This window comes from Hyperolius riggenbachi, chromosome 11 (genome assembly GCF_040937935.1).
Source record: "Hyperolius riggenbachi isolate aHypRig1 chromosome 11, aHypRig1.pri, whole genome shotgun sequence".
NCBI classification, from domain to species: domain Eukaryota; kingdom Metazoa; phylum Chordata; class Amphibia; order Anura; family Hyperoliidae; genus Hyperolius; species Hyperolius riggenbachi.
In genome coordinates, this window is record NC_090656.1 from 212,365,842 (window position 1) to 212,393,435 (window position 27,594).

Here is a 27,594-nt window from a genome sequence, read left to right on the forward strand (position 1 = left end):
CCGCCCTTCCCCGCTGTCCCCATAGCTCTCCTTCTCTGCGCTGCTCCCCTCCACACAAGCCAGGGTGGACAGCGTCCACGCTAAGGAAAATGGAACCCCTGTAATGCCACCAGGCCTTCTGTGGCTAAGGGACCATGGCTGCTATCATTATCCCTACGCCTAACTAAATTTAGCCCTCTGAACATCTTACCTCAAAGCTGAACTTCAGAGAGGGGTGAGGTGATGTCATCACAGTCTGCCCAGCAACACAAGCCCACAAGGGGAGTGTCTGAGACCAGACCCGAGGTGCATAAAAACTCTGTAAATAAAGAGTGGTCACGGTTGGCATCAGTCTCCAGCATTGCACACTGCATTTAGTTGAGCAAAGCTGCTGCAACTCTGTAGACGAGATTGCGATTTTTATAACAAACCTGTCAGGAAAGGCCAAAAATCAGCTTCAGCTTTGACATGTTGTGGTATGCCGACTGCATTCCGTGCCATGTCACAGCCTTTGGCGACCAGTCAGGCGTTGGAGAATGGTCTCCACTTCCATTTAAGTATATAGCGCAAAACACGCCAGCTTGTTTGATCACCTTGTACAGCCAGAGCATTCCAGCCCTGTCTAGTGAGTTTCACAATATTTTCCTAAATTCATCCAAATGTTTAACATGCATTTTTTTAGAATGGAGTCACCCGTCCGATGCATGACAGCATCGCCCAGGAACATATCTCTTGATTAGAGAGGCCTTCGATATACATGGGGGGGGGGGGGTCTGTGCTGCCCGCTCCGGTCGGTGCGTCAGCTCTTACGGGTCATTTCGGAGCCGCTTTATCATCCCCAGCAAGCAGTTTACTCAACAAGACACTTTGTGTGTTTTACAAAGTACATTCCTCATCCTCCGCGTAATCCCCGCAAGCTTAACTTCCTATTATTCCAGGAGGCCTGCTTGTCAAAGTTCTTAATCACGTTTGCAGAGATGAGTTTTTGTTCAAAATAAACTTTAAAAGGGGCCTCCGCTTTTAAAAATGAACCATTTCTTAAAGCGGCACTATGGCGAAAAATTTTAAAATTTAAAATATGTGCAAACCTATACAAACAAGAAGTACATTTTTTCCAAAGTAAAATGAGCCATAAATTACTTTTCTCCTATGTTGCTGTCACTTACAGTAGGAGTAGGTAGTAGAAATCTGACAGAAGTGACAGGTTTTGGACTAGTCCATCTCTTCATAGGGGGATTCTCAGGGATTTATTTATTTTCAAAAGCACTTAGTGAATGACAGTTGCTCCGTCCAACTGCCAAAAAACTGTGTAGCGAGCAGAGAAGCTGGCCAGCATCATTGTTTAAATTCTTTTTAGGGAATACCTTTTTATAAAGAATGAAAGCCTTGCTGAGAATCCCCTATGAAGAGATGGACTAGTCCAAAACCTGGTGCTCCTGTCAGATTTCTACTACCTATTGTAAGTGACAGCATTATAGGAGAAAAGTAATTTATGGCTCATTTTACTCTGGAAAAAACATACTTCTTTGTATATGTTTACACATATTTTAAATTTTACAATTTGTCGCCATAGTGCCCCTTTAACCACTTGCCGACCAGGGGATTTTTCACTGATCGGTGCTGCGTGGGCTCTACAGCCCGCAGCACCGATCAGGAGTGCAGCAGGGCGATCAGACTACCCCCCCCCCTTTTTTCCCCACTAGGGAGATGCCCTGCTGGGGGGGGTCTGATCGCCGCCGGCTGCAGTTGCTTAGCGGGGGGGCTCGTCAAAGCCCCCCTCCGCAGCGTTCTCCGCCGTCTCGCCGCTCCCTCCCTCTCCCTCCCCCTGTGAGCTGCGCAGGACGGATTTCCGTCTTGCGCATTGAAGGATAGGCTTCAGCCTATCATATGCCGGCGATCCCCGGCCAATCAGAGGCCGAGGATCGCCGATCTGCCTTACGGCGCTGCTGCGCAGCAGCGCCGTATGATGTAAACAGCGGGGATTTCTTCCCCGCCTGTTTACATTTTGCCGGCGAGCCGCGATCGGCGGCTCTCCAGCTGTTCACGGAGACACCCTCCGTGAACTGACATCGAGCGGCCGTTTCCATGGTAACCCGCAGACGACCAGTTTACGCCAATCGGCGTTAGCTGGTCGTCAAGAAGTTAAAGGAACACTATCGCGTAAACATTTCAAAATGAAAATGCCGGTCTATGCATATGTATAAAATGTGCATTTGTTCTAGTGTAAAATGCACTGTAAATTACTTTCCTCCTATGTTGCTGTCACTAGCAGTGGGCAGTAAAACAGGTTTTGGACAAGTCCATTTCTTTGTTACTGCTTATACAAAAAAATCTGCAGTGGGTCTACTTCCTGCTTTCATGAAAGCTGACATAGAGCGCTTCTGAGCGCTTTTCAAATCGCCAGCCCTTTGAAAGCGCTTGGCTAATGTAACCATATGAGGGTGTATCTACAGCCACATTGTGATTTAGTAGTGATTTGCAAACGTGCAGCGTGTAGCATTTTTTTTTTTTTTTGCGATCCAGCTTGAATGAATGTGCAAAAACACTCCTTCATGCAAAAATCGCTCTGAAAATCATTTAACAAAATCGCAATTGCTAAGCGCTAGTGATTCCAATGGTGATTTTGCTGTGCACCAGCCGCTAGGGTCCGTATCCTGAATACAAATACACTAAAATAGTGTCAAAACAAATAAACAGAGGAATATATGGGTACCCTTTACATCAATCTGTCTACCGTTTCCGTGATTTCCACCATGCTTCCTCAAAAAGATATAGCACCTGCATATTGAAGTTAATTGAAATAAAATATTTAATAGCATTCTTGTCCTACAAAGTGAATCAACCCCCAAGTCAGCTAGCTATTTGTACAAGCTGTTAGTTGGTATTTCTCCTGTCTGGCTCTTGGGGAAATTTGCGAATGTTGCTGAAGGCGTGTCTGACACTTCGGCTGCCCGGCGGATCATCTGTGTATACATCACCATGGCAACAGGAACGTGAGCCCTCTGCTGCGCATGCGCACTGTCCCAGTTTGAAACATATTTTATGGCTCTCACGGAAATACATTTTAAAATATGTGGCGTTTATGGCTCTCTTAGCCAAAAAGGTTCTTGACCCCTGCTTTAAGTAAATTATTCCATGTATTTTGCCCACACCTTAAACAGCTCCGCATTCTATGTGTCCGCTATAAGGCTTGGGTTGTGTGGACAGCGAGAGGCCGTGCAGGGTCATAATTACAATCTAAGGACAACACAGACTCTTTGTTATTCTGGGGGCTGCACTAAGCTCTGGAATTAATATTTTTCATGGGAGAAAACTACATTTCTGTGGAATCTCACAAGCCGATCTGAAGACCGCCTCGGGCGCATCACTTCTGATCGGAGCGCGAGCCACCGTTCCCGGCCAGAAAAATAACCCTCCCCACGCTCGCCCTGACATCTGCAGGACTGGATCTGATGGGGAACAATGTGCAGATTGTCTGTTCCAACATCCACTTACATGAGTGGCGGGATGACATCAAAAACATTATGCATTTGCCGAGTCAGGCCTGAGGGACAAACAGAGTGTCTTCTGTTGTGCAGTGTCATGTGTTGGGGAGCAACTACTGGACCTGACAAAGTTTTATTAGGAAGATGAGAAGTTTCTCTTCTAAAGACAATCTGCTTTTTGTTTATGGTTTTCTTTTTTTGTTTTGTAGAAATGGAATCTGTTCAGTTCATTCTTTACTGAGCGTTCGGAGTCAAAAACGATAACATCTTCAATTTATTTTAACTCGTTTGAGGCTAATGAGTTCAGGAGGACTCTCTAAACCAGATGTGAAGCAGGGTGCATTAGAAAGTTCAATTTCTGAAGTATACAAGAAAGACTTACAGAGGAACTTTAACCAAGGATTGAACTTTATTACAATCAGTAGCTGATAACCACTTTCTCATGAGAAATTTTTACCTTTTCTCGGATAGGTCATCAAGGGCATCTGTATGGCTGATATTGGGGGGAAACCCCTCCCATTGTATGATGTCATGACCATGGTGCTGACAGTTTCCTGTCTGTGATCCTTGTTGCATTGTGGGAAACAACGGCTGCCAAGCAAGCAGTATCCCTCTCTGTGCATAGAACTCTCAGTAATGAATATTCCGTATAGATCACCTGGCAGCACTAAAGAGGTCACAGAATGGTGGTGTAGTGGTTAATGCTTATGCCTTGCAGCACTGGTTCCCCGGTTCAAATCCCAGCCAGGTCAACCTCTGCAAGGAGTTAGTATGTTCTCCTTGCATCTGCATGGGTTTCCTCCGCACTCCGGTTTCCTCGCACATCCGAAAAACTTAAAGATAAGTTAATTGGCTTACCCCTAAAATTGCCGCTAGACCACAATACATTTACTACATTATATGATACATACTGTACATTGACATAGGACTATGGTAGGTATTAGATTGTGAGCTCCTCTGAGGGACAGTTAGTGACAAGACAATATATACTCTGTACAACGCTGTGGAAGATGTCGGCGCTAAATAATAATAATAATTAGGGAGAGGAAATTTTTTACAAAGGGCAAACACTGACTAAAAAAATCTATACATTGATATTGTAAAAAATGAAGCAAGTTTATAAATTGTTATTTTCACTACAGTTCCTCTTTGAAAGTGGACCTGAACTCAGAACTTCCTGTCTTCTCTAAACAATAAGCAACAGCATAATAACCTTTACAGAAAAACATTTTTGTTACAGCTGATACAAATCCTGCAAAAACTCTACAGAGTGTCTACTTCCTGCTTTCATGGAAGCAGACTTAGGGTTCACATCCTGAAAACGAACTCACTTAAATCGCACCAAAACACACAGAAAAATGCTTTGGTTTAAAATGCAGAAATTGCATCGCAGTAAATTTGCGATCGCGTTTTGCGGTGGAAAATGAGCATAAATATACAGTCTAGCTTCTTGGCTGATGTTGCCCTGTAAATAGTCAGAATATACAGTATATCCCGGCAAAGGACGTTGCTACAGAGTTTTTCCTACAGAGCGACCGGACGCGAGGCGAGCGGGACGGATTCTGCGCTCATTTGCTGCGCTTCGAGCAGCTGCTAGTCCTTTTGTTGTTGAATTATTCAGCCGCTTGTGTTTCAGTCATCGGCAACCTGATCTGGGATCGGCGGCGTCCTCTTTTTCGACTGCACAACCCGCGATTCGCAGATATCATAGCCTAGACTATAGAATACTTATTTAAAGCAAACCTGAACTGAAAATAAAAAGTAAAAATAACCATACACAGGTCATACTTACCTGCTGTGTAGTCTGTCAATCTCTTTCTCCTCTCCTGGGTCCCATTTGTCTACTGTGATCAATGGAATTCTCTGTCCTCCATTTTGAAAATGTCCATTACCCCATAGCAGCTTCCTGGTCATGGACATTACCTTGCTCATCACTTGTGCTTTCAGTTATAACTGACAGCAGCTGTTATATAACTGACAGCAACTGATATATTCCAGTTATGACAATATATTGTCAGTACTAGAAGGAATCATTGTAAGAAGAAAATGTCGAGCTTCTGAGAGGAACTGATGGCGAGGTGAGTATGTCATATTCATTTTCAGCTACATCATGTGTTTATTTTAAATAACTTTTCTTTTCTTGGTTAAGTTTTGCTTTTAATGTAACTCCATTTTTAATTAATAAAAAAGCGGTTCTCAGCACATAAACTCCTGTGTGTACATTTTACAAGATTCTCTTAATCTGTGCGTTTTTTATGGAATATATAGTCATTGAGCACTTTATTAGGAACACCTGCTTATTTGTGCAATTATCTGAACAGCCAATCGTATTGCAGCAGTCAGGGCCGGATTTACCATAAGGCACTGTAGGCTCATGCCTACAGGCGCCTGATGATGGAAAGGTGGCTCAATCCCCTCCCCAAGTGCCTCCCTCCTCCTTCCCTATGCAGAGAAGCTTCAGTTCATGTTCACACCAAACACGAGAATAGGGAAAGAAAGTGACCCTGGCGATTTTGGTTGTGGCGTGATTTTTGTTGCCAGACAGCAGTGTTCTCCCCAGAATTTTTTTCCAGCTGGGTGGCATGCAAAAGTAGCCGGGTGGGGCGCTACCGGGGGAATGCAGGGCCAGTGCAACTCTGCTTACAGCATAGGAAAATAATGAGGAGGCAAGCCGATAACAGCCGGGTGCTCACCAAAATTAGCCGGGTGGAGCACCCGGCTAAAAGAGCCTGGGGAGAACACTGAGACAGGCTGGCTTAAAGCAAACCTGAAGCGTGTTTAAAATAAAAAAACAGATGCTTACCTAAGGAGGGGGAAGGCTCTGGGTCCTATAGCAACTTCCTGCTCCTCTCCTGGTTCCCGCGTTTCTCTCTGTTCAAATCTCCCGCCGCTGGAAGCTTTGGAAGACTTCGGGAGCTCAAGTGGTCCCAAAGATGGGTGGCTCCGTAATGCACATGCATGAGTGTACAACAGAGCGCACTGGCGCATGTGCACTATGGAGCCGCAGGTCTTCGGGAGCACTCGGGCTCCTGAAGACTTCCGAAACCTCCCATGGCAGAAGAATGCAGTCTCTGACCGAGCCTGCTAATGGGGGAGGAAGGAAGCGGGCCAGTACCCGTGAAACGCGTTGTCATACCTGTTTTGTGTGAATGAACACTTTTCCTTACTATGCTGGTGGCATATCATCTGGAGAGGTATGCGATTGCCTCTTCATACATATTCTTATAGACATAAACAGCACATAGCTCTAGGTTCATTCCCTATATTAGGCGCCTCCACCCAATTTTTTACAGTTTAAACATTTTGAAGAGATCACCTGACAGGACTAAGATGTCATCTCCTGATAAATTTCAGAATGTAAATCAGGGAGAGGAAAGATTTTACAATAGGCAAACACTGACTAAATAATCTATAAATGACTATAGTTTGGCTTTAACTTTACGTTACAAAAGAACTTATGCAGGGGTGATCTATAGATATAAGCACTACACAAAGTGTGGCTTTCCTGTAAGGGGATGTTGGGTTTGGTGCATCGGGGAGAGAGGTGAGGTTGCCCTGTGTAGGTTTGATTTGGGATATTTGAGGAAACTGTGGCAGAGGGAGGCAGGAGGCGGTGAGCTTGTATTGGGGCAGCGGGGAGAGACATGAGGTTGCCCTGTGTAGGTTTGATTTGGGATATTTGAGGAAACTGTGGCAGAGGGAGGCAGGAGGCGGTGAGCTTGTATTGGGGCAGCGGGGAGAGACATGAGGTTGCCCTGTGTAGGTTTGATTTGGGATATTTGAGGAAACTGTGGCAGAGGGAGGCAGGAGGCAGTGAGCTTGTATTGGGGCAGCGGGGAGAGACATGAGGTTGCCCTGTGTAGGTTTGATTTGGGATATTTGAGGAAACTGTGGCAGAGGGAGGCAGGAGGCGGTGAGCTTGTATTGGGGCAGCGGGGAGAGACATGAGGTTGCCCTGTGTAGGTTCGATTTGGGATATTTGAGGAAACTGTGGCAGAGGGAGGCAGGAGGCGGTGAGCTTGTATTGGGGCAGCGGGGAGAGACATGAGGTTGCCCTGTGTAGGTTTGATTTGGGATATTTTAGGAAACTGTGGCAGAGGGAGGCAGGAGGCGGTGAGCTTGTATTGGGGCAGCGGGGTGAGACATGAGGTTGCCCTGTGTAGGTTTGATTTGGGATATTTGAGGAAACTGTGGCAGAGGGAGGCAGGAGGCGGTGAGCTTGTATTGGGGCAGCGGGGGAGAGACATTAGGTTGCCCTGTGTAGGATTGATTTGGGATATTTGAGGAAACTGTGGCAGAGGGAGGCAGGAGGCGGTGAGCTTGTATTGGGGCAGCGGGGGTGAGACGCCTGCTCTGGGCAGGTAACAAGAGCGACCTCCTTCTGGAAAATCCTTTTTTTAGAATCTATAACAAGCCGCTCCTAAAAAAGAAAGCGCTGAGGCTGTGTACATCGCCAGGGGGAGGATCAGCGATAGTGTTACAGAGCAAGTCCTCAGAGCCGCCGATCCGCTACCTACTGACATCACCAACCCAGATCACCTTCCAACATATAGAGCCAGGCGGGCAGCAGCAGAAAGGGCCGACTGCCGACGAGCTGCTAATATGCACGCTTGCCCAGGAGATATGTCCCACCAGCTGAGATAAAACTCTTGTTATCATCATTATACTGTAGACATATACAGCAATGATATACAGTAAAACCTTGGACTGAGAGTAACATGGGTCAAAGCGGACCTGAACTAGGAACTTCCTCTCTGCTCTAAAAGATAAGCAACAGCAAAACAACTTTGAAAGAAAAACATTGTTTTGTAACAGCTGTTACAAACCCTGAAATAAATCTCCAGTGTTGTCTACTTCCTGCTTTCATGGAAGCAGACATAGGGTTAACCTCCTGTGTTTACAAATAATCTGCTCTGCCGAGGCAGCCAGCTGATGCAGCTGAGAGATCAAATTACAGTTGTCATTAGTCACAGATGAGGGGCAATTAGACAGGCTAAACTCTCGAAATACATACAGGATGGATTTCTCTGTGTTTTCCTCCCGTCCTGTGCAAGAGTTCAGGTGTCCTTTACTTTGTAAGACAAGCAAACATTTTTGTGAAAATTGTGACTTGATAAGCAAGCAACGTCCTGATATGCAAGCACAGAATGTATACTTGCGTCACATACCGGTAATCACAACTGATCTGATCGCTCTTTTCCTCTTGACGCTGCAGGATTGCACTTAAAGTCTGTAGTGAAAATAGCATAATGAATAACATTTCTTATTTTTTACAATATTAATTTATGGGTTATTTCATCAGTGATCACTGGCGGTGACAACTTTAATCCTGACAGGCGATCTGTACGGAATGTTCGTTACTGAGAGTTCTATGCACGGAGGGAGCTACTGCTTGCTTGGTAGTTGGAAAACTCCATTATTTCCCACAATGCAATGAGGTTCAGAGACAGCAATCTGTCAGGACCATGGTCATGACATCACACTGTGGGAGGGGTTTCACCACAATATCAGCCATACAGACTTTCTCCCCCCTTCACCCAGATGATCTATTCTAGATAGATCCATTCTAAAGGTAAAGATTTCTCATGGGAAAGGGAGTATCAGCTACTGATTGGGACTGGCATTCATATTACTGCTACATCGTTTATGGAGGAAGTGAGGTCAAATCTCAGCAATGGGACACAGACAGGAGTAAAATCTCAAACACGGGTCTAAACGTTTATCACACTATCCACTACTAAAGAAATGGAGTAAAGTTTGTGGAGTTTAATTGTGGAGGGTGACCGCTTCTCTGTAATCCCCATTGGATGCGCCATTGCTTAGACCTGAGCCTGCATTAGAACTGAACTGTATGACATCACAGACATTTCTAGCGATTCCGTCCCCAGCCTGCCAAGTGTTACAGATAGAACAGCAGACCCGCCGGGCCTGTGTTCAGCCAGAGGCTTTGTGCTGATCCTGGCGGACGGGGCCGCTCTGTCAGTGCGAGGCATACTTCAATTATCACATCAGCTGCCTGCATCATATGCGGCATTTCCAGGGCCATTCTGCACATGGCAGGATAATCTCACCCTTCGGGAGGCTGACGTGGAACAAGTCCTTTGTGATGAAACAGTTCAGGGAAAGGTGGCGGATTACCAGACCGGCTGTTGGAAAAGGATAGAGGGCCAGAGTTGTTTATGACATGCTAGGTCCCCGTTACAGTACAGCCATGGTTTCCACACAGCGGCCCACGAGTCACATTTATTAATAATAATAATCCCAACATTTGTATAGCGCTTTTCTCCTGTTGGACTCTCAAGAGCTGCAGCCACTGGGACGCACTCAAGGGGCCACCTTGCAGTATTAGATAATAGGATAACAGAGGCGCCAACAGGATAAAAAACACTAAAAGAACTTAAAAACCCACCTTGGTAATAGAGGAGGCAGTGGTGGACTTACCTCCTCTAAGCAGTCAAAACTGTTTTATTGGATACTCCAAATAAAGTGCAACGTGTTTCGCGGGGTACAAACCCGCTTCATCGGGCAATAACAGATAGGAGTAAACAGCATCTGCCAGTATCATCAACGCTGAAACGCTCAGACGCTGAGACGCTCAGTGTTGATGATACTGGCAGATGCTGTTTAGTCCTGTACGTGTAGAAAGGACCAGTGGGGTTGGAATGAATAAAACAGTGTTTTGCTTATGAGTTCTATGTGATATGTGTGGCTAGGGGTGTAGTTGGGGGTGTGGTTAGAGGTGTGACAGGGGCGTGTTTTAAAGGTGTCCCTCCTTTTCTTACAAAGTTTGCGAGATATGCTCCCCCGTTCTGTCAGTCTGAACATTGATCACAGGGCGGTGTCTGAGCTATTTGTTAGTTACAGAGAACTGTTCTTCCTTATAAGTCCTGCAGGCTCACCAGATCCGGAGTACAGGCCCTTTTGTGTCTGTTTGATCTCCTTCCAAGACACTTTATCCAGAGACAGAACCATGGAAGGGTCCAAAAGCACCCGCATACAGTGCAAGGGGTGGAACAAAAAACACAGGCAAAACATACATTTTCTCTTCTTCCTGAAAAGTTACAGACATTTCTGCACAGGGGTTTTGCATTGGCAACCTGGACAGCTCCGCATTTGATGTACTTTCTTATTTGAAACGTTTGTTGATCTAGTGAAGACTGTGATTCTAGGCCAGTACATACTTACTACGGTGATCAGTCCTGTACTGATATAGACAGGGAAGAGGTGAAAGAAGGATCCAATGCAGAGAAATGCAAAAACAACAGATAGGGCATTAGGTAACAAACAATTGCAGCAGAACCCTGTCTTGCGTGCTGACCTTCCAAAAAATAATTCTCTTACTTGTGCAATTGGCTCACTACTTTCCCAAGATATCTGTATGTGAAGTACAGTTCTTGACATCCCTATCACTAGCCAGATTTACACCAGCTACAATTGTATCTGTAATACTTAGGGCCAGAGGCGTGGCTGGAACATTTTTGCTGTGGCCTCCCCTCAACCATATATTGTTTACAGGTCCCCTGCGTCTCTATAGGTTTCCCTGGTGTTCTATTGATCCCCACACACACACACGCACACACCCCTATAACATTCTCTGGTAGTCAGTGGCTCCTCTGTTCACCTATAGCTTATCCTGGTAGTTAAGTTGCCCCCACCTAACTCCCCATAGCTTTCCCTACTGGTCTAGTGGTCCCTTATGCCCCTATAGCTTTTTCTGGTGTCTAGTGGTCCCCCCCCACATCCCTATAGCTTTTCCTGGTAGTCTTATTGTCCCCCTGTGCCTAGTGATCCCCCTGTCCCCTTATAGCTTTCAATGCTAGCTTTCAATACCCCTGTGCCTCCTATAGATTTATTTGGTGGTCCCCCTATAGATTTTCTTGATCTGGTGGTCCCCTCCACACCTCTATAGCTTTCTGCCACCCCACTTTGACTTTGATACGTGTCCCATATCGGTTGCTATGGCAATCCCTATGCAGGTGTTCAGGGGCCTGTATAACATAGGGCATTCTGGGAGATGCTGTATGTGGATTTTTACAATTCTAGGTGTGGTCATGTACCTATAGGACCCGCCCATCCCCTGCTATGAAGTTCACTGCAGTTACACTTTTTTCTTTTCTCTACAGAACAGAATCTAGTACAGAGACAGGTCACATTTGGCCACCATGCTTGCCATCTATCAGATGCTGTATACAGATCTGTGCCTGGATTTTGGCATTAGGCAGTTGTTGTGCAAAGCTTTCGCACCTCTTCCCCTTACATTCAGCATGTTATCCCCCATTGAACTCTGCCTGGAACTAAACCCGGGACGTCAGCAGCGCGAGGCAGTAATGCGAACGGCGACAGACGCAAATAGGGCCTTTATTTTTCCAGATGTATCGATCTTGGGTGTCGTGCTATATTTAGCCTGGCCTCTGATGCGTCTGAGTGCCGGGATGGTTTCCAGATTGTGTATATATGTGTGTTTATATATATCCGCCACCCGCATCCCACATGGCTTTACAGCAATATCCTGCAGGCTGACAGCGCTCGGCACATCACAGGCTGTATCCCGGTCTCCATACCATGGACTCATACTTCCAAAGCCGCTAAATACTCCGATAAGCTGACCTGAGATTTTTCCCTTCCCCAAATATGGGAACTTGCTTGGGCTGGAAGGACCCCGATCCCAGACAGTAGCAGGCCCGGATTTACATCACAGGAGCCTGTAGGCACAGATGTTCTGGCACCCTAGGCCCGTTACACAAACCTACAAACCCTTGCTGAACCGCACTGCAAGTGTACTGATTGGCCGAGCTGTCACTTCTCCCTTACTTACCCTGCCCGATGTAGGTAGCCACAAGTGCCCCTTAGTATTGGGTAGCGAGAGGTGCCCCCGAGTGTTAGGTAGTTAGAGGTTCCATCAACTGAAGGTCAGTGGAATGCTGAGACCCAGATGAGTAACCTTTCATTTATGCTCCACTCGGGACTCTGCATAGTGAAGGAGGGAGGCACTTGGGAAGGGGAGTGAGCCACCTTTCCATCATCAGTCACCTGTAGGCACAAGCCTACAGTGCCTCATGGTAAATCTGGTACCCAACAGAAGTCAAGGTTCCTTAGGTAGTAGCACTGCCTAGTGTGCAGATTTACTACCAGACATACTATAGAGTGACCAGACATCCTCCAAAACAAGGACATGTCCTCTTTTTTTAACATGATTTTGTTGGTCCTCCAGCCATTTCAAAAATTTGTTAACCTGTACTTTCACAAAATCAGAGTTGACCGTTTTTCGACTAATCATATCCTATAAACAAACTGAAGGTTGTAAATATGCGTGGAAGCACCTGTGGGCGGCGGCTTAGTGTGGGCGGTGCAGGCGTGGGCGGAAGCTTAGTGTGAGCAACATCTTTGTGTGGTGGTTGTGGTGCGTGCATAGACACACCTGTGGGCGTTGGCTTAGTGTGGGAAGACGCTAAGTCTGGCAGTGGCTTAGTGTGGGCGGCGCAGCTGTGGGCGGTGGCTTAGTGTGGGCGGTGGCTTAGTGCGCTGGTTCTGTTGTACGTGCTGCATGCGCAAATCTTTTGAGAAATGGGTTTCCTAATATAATGTATACTACGGAGTCTGAGCAGCGTTCGGCCATTCTCGATTCCTCTGCATAACTTTACATTACGTTAACACATTATCAATAATTATGTCATCATATAGACTAGTTTTGCCCAATGGCGAACTGACATTGTTTAGTCTGTTTATTATAATATTAATATTCGAGTTTCAGGTTTTTTTTTCGTTTCTCAGTAAATTGTAACTGTTATGTGTCACGTTTGGTAACCACGGATTTGGAAAATTTATTTGGGCATTTTTTCGTCCTCCATTTTGACTGTCTGTGTCCTCGTTTTTAACCAAATCCATCTGGTCACTCCAATTAGATAGGAAAGCAGTGTCTAACTACACTGTCCCTTGCTAACCCTTAACTCTAATTAATTACAATACTAACCGTGCCCCCCCCAGCCCCTAACTTAAAGTGGACCTGAACTCTTGCACAGGACAGAAGGGAAACCTAGAGAAATGCTCCCTGTACGTATTTAGAGAGTTTAGCCTGTCTAATTCCCCCTCATCTGCGACTAATCACCACTGTAATTTCATCTCTCGGCTGTGTCAGCTCAGGAATCCCCTCTGCCACAGCAGAGAAGTTAATTTGTAAACAGAGGATGTTAACCCTATGTCTGCTTCCATGAAAACAGGAAGTAGACATACTGCAGATTTATTGCAGGATTTGTACCAGCTGTAACTAAGAAATGTGTTTCTTTAAAGCAGGGTTCAGGAACCTTTTTGGCTGAGAGAGCCATAAACGTCACATATTTTAAAATGTAATTCAGTGAGAGCCATACAATATGTTTCAAACTGGGACAGTGCGCATGCGCAGCAGAGGGCTCACGTCCCTGTTGCCATGGTGATGTGTATACAGTTGATCTGCTGGGCAGGGGAAGTGTCAGACATGTCTTCAGCTTCTCTTGGGTTTCAGCAACATCAGCAATTTCCCCGAGAGCCAGACAGGAGAAATACCAACTAACCGCTTATACAATTAGCTAGCTGACTTGGGGGTTAATTCACTTTGTAGGACGAGATACCCGCACTTTTTCCAGTAGGCTGCCTGTCAAGTGACAGACAGCCTAATGGGCCAATCAAAGTGTGGGGATCTCGTCCTACAAAGTCACTGGATCTGACAGGGTCCAGGGTGGGACAAGTGGAGCGGCCGTTAGTTTTAGGGGAATGTGAGTAAGTTAGTAGTGCATGCTACAGCAGTAGGGTGCTTACTTTGAAAATTTTACTTGTGTTGTTACACTAAGTTGTGCTGCTTGATCAGTGTAGCTTAGTGAATCAACCCCTACTGATTTGTATGCGAGCCAGATGCAGCCATCAAAAGAGCCACATCTGGCACCCGAGCCATAGGTTCCCTACCCCTGCTTTAAAGGTTATTATGCTGTTGCTAATCTTTTAGAGCAGAGGGGAAGTTCTGAGTTCAGGTCCATTTTAAGCCCATCTAATAGGTGCCTAGTCCCAAGTCAGTGCCCAATCCATTGCGCCACCAGCCAAACCACCACCACCAAAATCACCTGCTTTCCCCTGAAATGACCCAACGGCGGATGACACTTGCTACCTACATCTTTTAACACCTCTAGCCCAGTTAGCCAAATTATCTGTGTTCTCCCGGGACCCCCAGCCCATAGTCAGTCAGGCTCTATATTAGGTGAACAGTTGAACCTGCCGGATAGAACGTGCTGACAGCTTGGCATGCTTCTAGGCCCAGGTCACCATGCGGGGCAGTTTTGTGTTATCCGTTGCCTGGAAACGCTCTTTGTTTTTCCTCTGATAGGAGAGGAAGTTGGCAGATTTCAGAGCTGTGTGTTCGCAGTGTGCTGTGCAGACGTGGTGCAATTTCCTGCCCAGGGTGCCCAGACCGCCCCTCCCTGATCTGATCTCTCGCCAGCTCCGTGGTGTAACCTGTTATTCTCTGTGACGTACATTGTCTCCGCAGGGTCACAAATGACTGCTCAGCGACACAAAGAGGTCGATGCCAAAAGCAGCGACCTCCTGCAAACCCTTTAGCTATAAGCTACAGTCATGGTCAAAAGTTTTGAGAATGGCACACATACTGGTTTTCACAGAGTTTGTTGCTTCAATTTTTATGATTGAAATTTGCATATACTCCAAATTGTTATCGAGATTGATCAGATGAATTGCTAAGTCCTTCTATGACAAGAAAATGGACTTAAAGAGCAACTCCAGTGAAAATAATGTAATAAAAAAATACTTCATTTTTACAATCTTGTATAAATGATTTAGTCAGTGTTTGCCCATTGTCAAATCTTTCCTCTCCATGATTTACATTCTGACATTTATCACATGGTGACATTTTTACTACTGGCAGGTGATGTTAGTGGAAGGAGATGCTGCTTGCTTTTTTGGCAGTTGGGAACAGCTGTAAACAGCTGTTATTTGCCACAATGCAACAAGGCTCCCACAGTGTGATGTCAGAACCATGGTCCTGACATCACACTGTGGGAGGGGTTTTACCACAATATCAGCCATACAGAGCCCCCGATGATCCGTTTGTGAAAAGGAAAAGATTTCTCATGGGAAAGGGGGTATCAGCCACTGATTGGGATGAAGTTCAATTCTTGACAATTCATGTTTCAGCATCCCCTGTAAAGGGGACCAAACTGGTGCAAGAGTGAAGCAGATGTCCACATCCATTTTGCACCAGTTTTGCTTCAATTTTCGTTGCATGGGTATACTGATTAATGGAAATTCAGCTTCAGGAACCAAATCTCAGCTGTGGTAATACATTCCTTCTTTCACCTGAGGAATATTGCATACCTCCAGCAGATCAACCAACCCTAGTTCATGCCTTCATCACATCACGGCTTGACCACTGCAATGTTCTGTATACAGGCCCTCCAAACAAAGACCGGCAATGTCTGAGATTAGTACAGAATGTTAACTAGCCAAACCCGCCATTACAACATAACACAAATCCTTGCACAATATGGGCCCTGGATACCCAAAGGACTTGTGGCAACTGTATCACACACATCTCAATCTTAGTTCAAAAGGATCAAATAACTTGGTCACCCCCAGAGTCCACCTCAAAACATTTGGAGACCGAGCCTTGTCATGATGCCCCTACACTTTGAAACTCCCTGCCACACCCAATCAGGACATCTCCATCCCTGGAAGCATTTAAGCCCATACTGAAAAACCACCAGTTTAGCCTGGCATTTACAAACACCTGACTATTTCCTCTCTAACACAGTCCAGCCTGCAACCATGTATTGATCTGAAACAAGCGTATGTATTTTTAGTCCTATGGGGGAGAAGCGCTTTAATTACAAATGTTATTGTATTGTTATTTCACTCCACAAAGCCATTTCATTCTCAGACACCCCTGTCTTCCTGTAAAAATACACAATGATGTTTAAATCTGTCCAGATGGACGGACAAGTCTATCTATTTTTTCTGCCTGCGATAGCTGTAATAATAGGTACACTCCCAGACACATGTGTAGGACCCCAGCAGCAGGTTTGCCCCCTGATGGTTTGCACTGGCCCTGCTAGAGAATAAAGGGGAAAAAATCTGCCTTTGCAAACATCCTTCAGCTCAAAATCCACCTGCGCTTCATTTTGGAAAGGTCTCAGAGACAATCTGCATCTAATTTGAGTTAGTTAAGGATCGGTTTGCTTGGAGAGATGAGGTTCACTTGTCAGGCCGTAGACCTCCTAAGAAGATAAGCAGCCTGTGACAGCACGGCGGCCATCTTGTTCCTGTGCAGAGATAAATAGAGAGGGCAGGACAGAGCACATCCGCGCTCCCACTTCTGTTTGCCTTCAGCCATTTAGATATTTAAGCTGTTGGTTGTCATCCCAGATTCCCGACTGGCCGGCCTCCAAGAACAAATCTCTCCTGTTATAGAGCAGAAGACAGATTGCTTCTGCTAACTGGCCTATAGGACATTGAAGAGCATGTTGAGTTATTAAGCTTCCCTGGATAATCTTTTCTCGCCTTCCCCTAGGAATTCTGGGACTTCCTTTGCCAGTGCCTTGGCATTGGTCATGTGACCTCTAACTACCTGAAGTACTGTAGCTCCTGAATGCTTGAAATTTGTACAGAGCTCTTTTTAAAGGGGGATTCCAGCCTTTAGCTTCAGGCAGAGTAGGGGTCATTCAGTCATAGATCAGGATTTATTGATGCTGTGTCACCATTAAGTAGTCCGCCCCATGACTTCTTTTCTTGAACCATTGGAAAATGGGCAAATCGCCTCACAACCGAACTCTGAAGGTCAAACATGAGCAGAAATGATGGGCAAACGTTTCCTCTCATGGAAATTGGTTAGCAGTTTTTGTCAGTTAGTGGGCACGACCGATTATTTCTGATCGATCATTGAGATCAAATCGGACGCTCACTCGTCCATGGTATTGTGTCGTTAATGAGCACCTTATGCCTTACACTGTAATATTATTATTTAGTATTTATGTAGCGCCAACATCTTTCGCAGCACTGGACAGAGTATATTGACTTGTCAATTAAAGGGGTTCTGTGGGGCAGAGCCGGGACAAGGTCCTCCAGCACCCAAGGCTGAGACACCAAAGTGCGCCCCTCCATCCCTGCCACCCGAGCCATCAAACACTGATTGCTATTAGACTAAGAGGCGCCACAGGGCCCACATCCTCCCCAACACCTTAAAGAGAATCTGTATTGTTAAAATCGCACAAAAGTAAACATACCAGTGCTTTAGGGGACATCTCCTATTCCCCTCTGTCACAATTTCGCCGCTCCCCGCCGCATTAAAAGTGGTTGAAAACAGTTTTAAAAAGTTTGTTTATAAACAAACAAAATGGCCACCAAAACAGGAAGTAGGTTGATGTACAGTATGTCCACACATAGCAAATACATCCATACACAAGCAGGCTGTATACAGCCTTCCTTTTGAATCTCAAGAGATCATTTGTGTGTTTCTTTCCCCCCTGAGGGGGGAGTGCATAGCAGATCCACAACACTGAAGAACTTGGCAGCCTTCCAGACACAGGCTGACAAGTCTGACAAGGGAAAGATACATTGATTTATTACAGAGACTGTGATAGTACAAAGTGCTGCAGTTAGCCAGAACACATTAGAATAGCTTTTGGAACTTGTAGGATGATAAAAAACAGGATGCAATTTTTGTTACGGAGTCTCTTTAATATCTAGTTATCTGGCTTGCAGTCACTGCCATGTATCCCCTTTTCTTATTTCTTTCTGCTTCAAACACAATTAGGAATGACAGCTGAATGAATTCTGCGCCCCCTCCTACACTGCGCCCTGAGGCTGGAGCCTCTCCAGCCTATGCCTCGGCCCGGCCCTGCTGTGGGGTATAAAAAAAAACAAAAAGCGTCACTTAACTGGGGCTTCTACCGGCCCCCTGCAGCTATTAAGTCCCACGCCGTCACTGAAGCCCCCTCCATTCGTTGCTGCCGGTGACCTGCTAATTATTCATCTAACTAAACTAATAGCACTGTGGCTGTTCGGCCTTGGCCGCGCGCGACCTCGCTCCTGAGTGCGTCATAGCGCAGTACGCTCCCGATGACACGTGCGGGATCGAGTATGTGCGCGGCCACGCCTGCGCAGTGCTATTCGTCTAGTTAGACGAATAATTAGCAGGTCACCGGCAGCAACGAACAGTGATGGCGTGGGACTTAATAGCTGCAGAGGGCCGGTAGAAGCCCCAGGTAAGTGACGCTTTGTGGTTTTTTTTTTATACCCCACAGAACCCCTTTAACTGTCCCTCAAAGGGTCTCACAATCTAATGTCTATGTATGTATCGTGTAACGTATCTATCGTAGTAGGGCCAATTTTTAGGGGGAAACCAATTCATTTATATGTATGTTTTTGGCATGTGGGAGGAAACCAGAGTTCCCAGAGAAAACCCACACAGACACAGGGAGAACATAACTCTGTGCAGATGGTGCCCTGGCTGGGATTCTAACCGGGGACCCAGCACTGCAAGGCAAGAGTGCTAACCACTATGCCACCACCCGGCATGCATAATTGTCCAAGCGCACATCCAGACCCTCACAAGTCGGGCAGCATGCGGCCAAACAGGTGTCTGCTGGTCTTCAGATCCTGCCAGCCAGGGGCATAACTAGGAATCACTGGGCCCCCCTGCAAAACTTTGGATGGGGTCCCCTCCTCCCCTTGCTTTCTGCACAGGGAAACTGAGAACCAGTGCTATTCAATTGGCTAGTGCACAGTTGAATGTGTTTTCCCCATGCAGATAAAAACTGACAGCAGTGAAGCACTGCAGGCATTTTCTGTATCAATTACATTAGCTTCTCTGATAAAACGTACATGTTTTCACACATAGGCCCCGTTTCCACTATCGCGAATCCACATGCGTCTTGCGTATGCGGATTCGCATAGACAATATAAGTGAATGGGCCTGTTTCCACTTATGCGTCTGCGGGAGCGTTTTATTGTGCGGAGAAAATCTGCACGGAACACCCTGCAGAATTCGCCTGTGAGTGGAATGCATGCGAATCGCACACAATGTATTTAATAGGGAAATCGCATGCGTTTTCCCCATGCGTTTTTTGCCGCGAATTCGCATAGGTAACAATGTAAATTCACACAGGCAGTGACATGGTTAAAATCGCATATACCCTCACCTATGCGAATTCGCATGCGAATTCCTCGGCAAAAAACTCATGCGGAATCGCATCCGCATGCGATTTCATCAGCGGTGGAATCCAGGCGATTCCGCACCGCAATAGTGGAAACGAGCCCATACAAACACATATGATATGCAGAAAACCAACAGATGAGTGTACTCGTAGCCTCAGCTTATTACACTCACTCTGTCCATATCTGAGGGAGCATAACTGGCTCTGCAGACTCCTCCAGCATCACTACAGCACACAGCATCACTACAGTACACAGCACTTGAAGAGGGTAGAGAGGCTGGGGGCTGGGAGCTGTACACAAGACCCTACTGCACACTGAATAGGGACTGTCTACAAATCTTTGTCTACAAAACTTTGTGTGATTCCTTATCAGTAGCTGAGCAGATGCAGTCATTAGTACAATTGTACCAAGAGCAAAAAGTTTTTTTTCTCTCCGTGCACTTAGTGGTCAGTCTCTCAGGACAGGGAAAAAAGACTTCTCCCTCCAAGGGGTCCCCTGCGGTTTCTGGGCCCCCTGTGGCTGCATCCTTTTGCAGGATCTATTGTTACGCCCCTGTCTCCAGCACGGTCCCTCACAAGTCCGGCTGTATGTGGCCGCACAGGTGTCTGCTGGACTTCAGTTCCTGCCAGCATGGTAGCCTGTGTAGATTCCGTTGTCAAGCATAAATAAGCAAATGTTTTGGAGCGTTTCTTCTTGTGCACGAGCGGATTTTCCAGCACTGCATCCAAACAGTCTGTGAATCCAGGCCAGGACGTCTTGTTCTGTCTGTCGTCTCATCATCTCCTTGTGTACAGCGCTGGCTGCGCAGCCCTCCTGGGGCGGCTGGGAAAGGGGACTCAGAATTTCCACACAGCGTTTGAGGGTTCGGCTGAGCTGGGTATTTAACCAGGCTGTTCTTGGAAGCAGCAGCATCACTGTTTTATTTTTATCATCCCCAAACTCGCTGACGGAAGAGGAGCCCAGCCCGATCCAAGCTGACAGCATGAAAGGGACATGGGATTCTTCACACCCGACTCCCAGCACCGATATCGACTGGTTCAGTGGTGCAGAGACTCAAGGAAAGAGCTTGTTATCATCTCTAACTAATATTTCCCTCAAAGTGTTTTGTCAGAAATTCCCACCAACCACTTCCTGTAGCACAGACTCCTAGAGATGCAAGCTGTCATCCCTTTAGACAGAGCTGTCTGAGCTCCACCCCTTTGCAGCCTTGATGATGCAATGTGAAGCCTGCTGTTAATTCTTTCTGCTGTGCACTGCAGATTTTTGACACAAACCTGAACTACACTTTTGTCTACTTGAGCTCATTGCTGCCATTTTCTACATACATAAAAAAAAACACATGGGCTTAATTCACTAAACCGTGATAACTCAAATATCACACCTTATCAAAGTTAACACACCTTATCAGAGTAGCATAGCGAGCAGTACGAACCCGCACGGGGCTCAGAGCAGGGCGAGTGCCATTGCCAATTAGCAGGCTATGCTACACTGATAAGGCGTGTTAACTTTGATAAGATGTGATATCTTTGATAAGGTGTGATATCTTTGATAAGGTGTGATATTTGAGTTCTCACGGTTTAGTGAATTAAGCCCATGGTTTTACTAGCACAGAGTGCCAATTCACCTTGCAGGTTCGAACTGCAAATCTGTCGTCCCGGTTTAAGGGGGGATGCCAGCTTTCTTTTTGGGAAATACTGTCCCTGCACAGCTGATGTTGAATAATATCTGACAGATGCTCCAGACACAAGGGTAATCCATGTCTCTGCTGCTTGACTACTCACTCTGCTACTCACAAAGAGACTCTGTGGTGAAAAAGATACATTTCTTATTTCTAAAGGTTGTATGGCCACAAGTTAAATAGCCCACATGTGCAGAAATAGTGCCTGAGTACCTCTTTGTAGCTGCCAAATTAGTCATGTGAACTTTGTGCCTTTTTCCAAAACTCCTTCACACCCGCTTACTGGGCGTGTCCTTGATTACTTCCCCCAGATTTGTGGGCGGCTCTCTACTTCGGTTTATAAAATCACATATATAGAGAAACGGAGAGAAACAAGACATTTCTGACCCACTCTTTCAGCAGCTATGCAAGCTTTAGGGCCGGTTCAGACGGGTGACTGCCGGCAGCTGTGCAAGTTGTTTATTGCTGGGATCCTCTTCACCCCGCATGGAGATAAATGGCAGCATCCATTGTAACGTGTTACCTGTCTATTGTCGGCGACTGCATTAGCTCCGCAGTCGATCGAGTGTAATGAGATGCTGCGTGTAGCTTTTAACGCCGGCTGCGTTTGCGGTTTCTGTCCCCTTAGGGGCTTAAAACACGATAACGAAATGCCGGGAACCAATTGTAATTGCTTTTCTGCTCGGTAGCAGATAAACGTTTATAGGACAAGTAAAGTAAGAAAGATATGCAAGCTGCCATATTTATTTCCTTTTAGGCAATACCAGTTACCTGGCAGCCCTGCTGGTCTATTTGACTGCAATAGTGGCTGAATAACACCAGAAACAAGCATGCAGCTAATCTTGTCAGATCTGACAATAATGTCAGAAACACCTGATCTGCTGAATGCTTGTTCAGGGTCTATGGCTAAAAGTATTAGAGGCAGAGGATCAGCAGGACAGCCAGGCAACTGGTATTGCTTAAAAGGAAATAAATATGGCAGCCATCATATCGCTCTGGTTTACGTTGTCCTATAAGCATGCTGAAACATTTAGTGGCACCTTTCAGACAATTTATGGATCCACTTAAAGTGGAAATGAACTCTTGCACAGGACAGAAGGAAAACAGAGAAATGCACCCTGTATGTATTTCGAGACTTTAGCTTGTCTAATTCCTCCTCATCTGTGACTAATCACAAGTGTCATTTAATCTCTCAGCTGTGTCAGCTCAGGAATCTCCTCTATCACGGCAGAGCAACTAATTGGTAAACACACGATGTTAACCCTATGTCTGCTGCTATGAAAGCAGGAAGTAGACTCACTGCAGAAATATTACTGGATTTGTATCAGCTGTAACAGAAAAAAAGTTTTTCATTAAAGGTTATTATGCTGTTGCTTATCTATTCGAACAGAGAGGAAGTTCTGAGTTCAGGTCTGCTTTAGTGGAATCCTATGGAATGATTAGCTGCTGGATCACAGCCTGGGTATACTGTAAGCTGCACGGTTTGATTTATGTGGCTGGTGCGGAGGCACTCTTTAAATGACGGCTCTATAGTGGGATGCTCTGTGGACTCAGGCGCTCTGGATGGGTTCCTCGCCGTGGACATGCCGTTCCCACATCAAACGGCAGGCTTGCCAGGGTGCTGATAACATCTGGTGTAGATTTGGCGTGTTGCGGGCCGCCGATGTGCTCTTCGTGTGACGAGAATAGCGTGTCATGTTGCCGGGAATGTAATTTTAGGAATGAGTAATTCCGTCTGACCAACATGGATGAGGAAAGGTTTCGTCTAAGGCTGCCAGGTCACTTGTTCAAGCTGTGTTATTGCCATGGCAACGGCAAACATCACTTACTTAAAGGGAATCTGAAGTGAAAATAAACTTATGATCTAATGAGTTGTATGTGTAGTACTGCTAAGAAATAAAACATTAGCACATATTTGAGTCTCATATATTGTTTCCAGTAGAGGAAATGTTAAAGAAAACCTTTAACGACAAAAAGTTCCCACGGCGGTCTCGCTGTGCCCCTCCGAACAGCGGGCATGTAAATATTTACCTTCCCAGCTCCAGCACAGGCGCAGTATAGGCTCCCCGCCCGGAGATAGGCGGAAATAGCCGATCGCTGTTGGCCCGCTGTACTGAGCAGGCGCAAGTCTCCTGTGCCTGCATAGTAGAGCGGACCCGACAGAGATCGGCTATTTTCGCCTATCTCCGTGCTGAGAGCTGCAACAGCGCCCCCACTGGAGCCGGGAAGGTAAATATATCAAGCCGAGCGTGGATTGCAGGAGACTTCAGGGGAGCCAGCGCTAGATTGACTGCAGCTGCAGCGAGGGGGAAGCCTCATTGGGACCCCGAGGCTTCCCCCTACCAAGATGAGTACCCCCCAGGGGATTTTTTTTTTGTTGCAGAGTCTCTTGAAGAAATTTCAGTTGTTATCTATGCAAAGGAGCTTCTTTGAGATCTTTATAAAGTGTGGACAGCTCTGTCTTTTGAAGCACTTATCTCAACTGTCTCTCATTGTTTCTTCTTTGTTTGTTTGTTTGTTTGTTTTTCTGCAGAGAAAAGTTCAAAGGCTCATTAGCCAGCTCTGTGTAATCATTTAAAATGCTGAGTGTATTGTGAAAACTGCAATTATTAGAGAATAATGCAATGTTATAAAAAAACAGCTAAACACCTGAAAATAGAAATATGACACTATTTTCTTTGCTACTGATGTTCTATTACGGTAATTATCCGCATTACACAACCAATTCATTGTATCATGAGGTTTTTTTCTGCTTTAGTGTCACTTTAAAGGGAACCTGCAGCGAGAAGTATCTCGATGCTGCCATATTTATTTCCTTTTAAACAATACCAGTTGCCTGGCAGCCCTGCTGGCCTATTTCGCGGAATAACACCAAAAACAAGCATGCGGCTAAACTTTTCAGATCTGACAATAATGTCAGAAACACCTGATCTGCTGCATGCTTGTTCAGGGTCTATGGCTAAAAGTATTAGAGGCAGAGGATCAGCAGGATAGCCGGGCAACTGGTATTGCTTTAAAGGAAATTAATATGAAAGCCTCCATATTCTGCTCACTTCCATTCTCCTTTAAATGGTCAATGCACACATGAGTAATATTTTAGGTACAGTTGGATGCTGGGAAACTATAGCAAGCTGTAGCTTTAGTTTATCTCCTGGGGGCTCAGCTGTGATGCAGTCTTTTCTCCATGTTTAGGCCGGTTTTAGGCCTCATTCACATCTACCAATGCAGATGGCTGTGCGATCCGAACGCAGCGCATCCGATCGCCAGCCATCTGCCCCGCTGCGCTGCTGATCCCATCCATTGACAGTGATGGGATCAGCTCTGCGCTTGCGGGCAAAATGCAGACAGCAGTACGCAAGCGCTTCCCAGCGCATCGTACTACTGCGCAGCGCAGTAGATGTGAACGGTAGTAGGGCAGTCTATGCCCTTCTGCCGTTCCTGCGTTTCAGCACATCATACGCGCTTCTATATCCGCACGAAAGCGCGTATGATGTGAACGAGGCCTTAGTTTTACACCTGGGCCGTGCGTTTACGGGGCAATGCTCTTCCTCGTTGCATCGCAACGCACAAAATGTCAATCATATGTCTCTGCGGCAGAGTGCACCGACAGGGTCATAAGCATAGTGCCACCTCCTTGCTCGCCCATCGCCCAGTGACCTATATCCTGTTGGACAGAAAGTATGTCCCTGGGATTCTGGATTTCCCGGTCGTTACGCACATGCGCGACACACCGCTGCTGCCAACATGTTTAAAATCCCTGCATCGTCCATTGACTTAGATTACTTCCGCTATTGCTGCGTCACCGCGGAAGTCCGACGGTAACACACTGTTGACTTTGCAGTGGCTCAGTAGTTACATAGATACATAGTTACTTGGGATGAAAAAAAAGACATCCGTCCATCGAGTTCAACCAGAGAAAAAGTACAACACCAGCCTGCTCCCTCGTATATCCCTGTTGATCCAGAGGAAGGCGAAAAACCCTTACAAGGCATGGTCCAATTAGCCCCAAAAGGGAAAAAATTCCTTCCCGACTCCAGATGGCAATCAGATAAAATCCCTGGATCAACATCATTAGGCATTACCTTGTAAATGTAGCCATGGATGCTGATCAGGCACTTCTGAAGCTACGCCATAAGTACCGTATATTCCGGCGTATAAGACGACTGGGCGTATAAGACGACCCCCCAACTTCTCCAGTTGAAATATAGAGTTTGGGATATACTCGCCGTATAAGACTACCCCTCTTCCAACGCACACCAAATTAAAATAAAATTTAAAAAAATCATGTACTGGTGCTGTGTATGAACAGATACTGGTGTTGTACTGTATGTGTTACCCAGTATATAACAGTATATAGTCAATTGACTTGTTGCATTGGTCAACTCTCCTTAAAGGGGAACTGAAGAGAGAGGTATATGGAGGCCGTCATGTTTATTTCCTTTTAAGCAATACCAGTTGCCTGGCAGCCCTGCTGATCCTCTGCCTCTAATACTATTAGCCATAGCCCCTGAACAAGCATGCAGCAGATCAGGTGTTTCAGTGGTTCAGACTTACAAGTCTGATCTGACAAGATTAGCTGCATGCTTGTTTCTGGTTTTAATCAGATACTACTGCAGAGAAATAGACCAGCAGGGCTGCCAGGCAACTGGTATTGATTAAAAGGAAATAAACATGACAGCCTCCATATACCTCTCTCTTCAGTTCCCCTTTAAGTAGACTGGTCAGCTCTCCTTGTCTACCTGTTTATCAGAGCGGTATGGAAGAATAGATTGCGCTCCCTCAGCATGGAGATCTGAGAGGCGGTAACAGGATAGGGCGTATCACCCGGCATCAATGACACCCGGCGTATAAGACGACACCCAACTATTCAGAACATTTTCAAGGGTTAAAAAGTAGTCTTATACGCAGGAATATACAGTATGCTAGGCTCCATTGCCTTGCATTGCCGTTGTGTTACCCTGCAGTAAAACAGGGTAGCGCAGCGCAGGTTTGCAAGGCAAGTGTAAAAGGGGCCGCAAAGGCACCCGAAAGGAGAGGAACATGGAATTAATTTCTTTCCTTTTAAACAATACACATTGCCTGGCTGTCCTGCTGATCCTCTGCCTCTAATACTTTTAGCCGTAGACAAGCATGCAGATCAGGTGTTTCTGGCTGTAGACTGAAGAATTTTTTTCTCAAATAAATTTGGGCTGCCCTAAACTTCTGCAAATTCAATCCTATAACCACTCATTCACACACCTCTCAGTAACACGTGTGCAGTGCATGCTGGGAGTGAAGTATAATGAGGTCAGGCGTAACACGAAGGAACGCGCAGCCCGCATCTCCCCAGGGTCCTCGCTTGCTGAGTGATGGCGCTATTTCTGGGGCGCCGCTCTTATCAGGGATGACGCGCTAACACAAAAATGCCATGACAGGCCCTCTTACCTCATCCTGGCATTGTACCGATGATGTCTAATGTCAGAGATTAATTAACAAAATAAGACGCTGTGTTTTAACAGGTCTGGAATGCTGGGTAGCTCTGTACACACAGGTGGCGGGTGAGAAGGGGGGATTGCGGTCATGCTTGTGAACTCTAATTTAAAGGAACACTCTAGTCTGACCTGGGTCTTACCACAATCAGAGCCCGTTTGCAAAGAGCCTTAAAGAGGCCCTGTAGTGACACATAGCAGAAAGCAGTACAGTTTTCAGGATACCCACTTTCACGATAAATATCCTGGTTTCAGCATCAGACACACTTCCTATAGCTATATAGTGCTGTGTATTGGTATGTAGTCCCGCCCTCCCAGTGATGCTTAGCCTAGGCTGTTTAGCTATGCAGAATTCTCCTCCCAGAGCATTCTGGGTGACCAGGTATGTTTTGTACTGGCTTCAGAAGTCTCAGAAACCAGCTTGCCGCAAAGGTCACATGACAGGACTAAAGATGTCACTACTGGTGATAATTTGCAGAATGTAAATCAGGGAGAAGAAAGATTGTGAAAATGGGCAAACACTGAGTACCGTAAATAATTAGAAATTCTATTGTAAAAAAATATATTTTATTTTGATATATATATATATATATATATATATATATATATATATATATATATATACAGTATATATTCTTTTTATTGAAGAATATAGCAATGTAACATATAGACGAGTGCATGTAAAGGTATATAGACTATAACCATAGCTGCACAAAAGTCACATGACTAGGTCACAAATTCCATAACACAGGCAGTGAAAATAACAGAATGAATAAAATAGCCAGTGTCTGCC

The 27,594-nt window shown here is 45.8% G+C and overlaps 1 protein-coding gene across 12 annotated transcripts in view; it reads left to right on the forward strand.

Moving 5' to 3' along the window:
• Positions 1–27,594, forward strand: part of MICAL2 (microtubule associated monooxygenase, calponin and LIM domain containing 2) — a 367,727-nt gene that overhangs the window by 108,297 nt on the left and 231,836 nt on the right. The gene's annotated exons all lie outside the window — the stretch shown is intronic.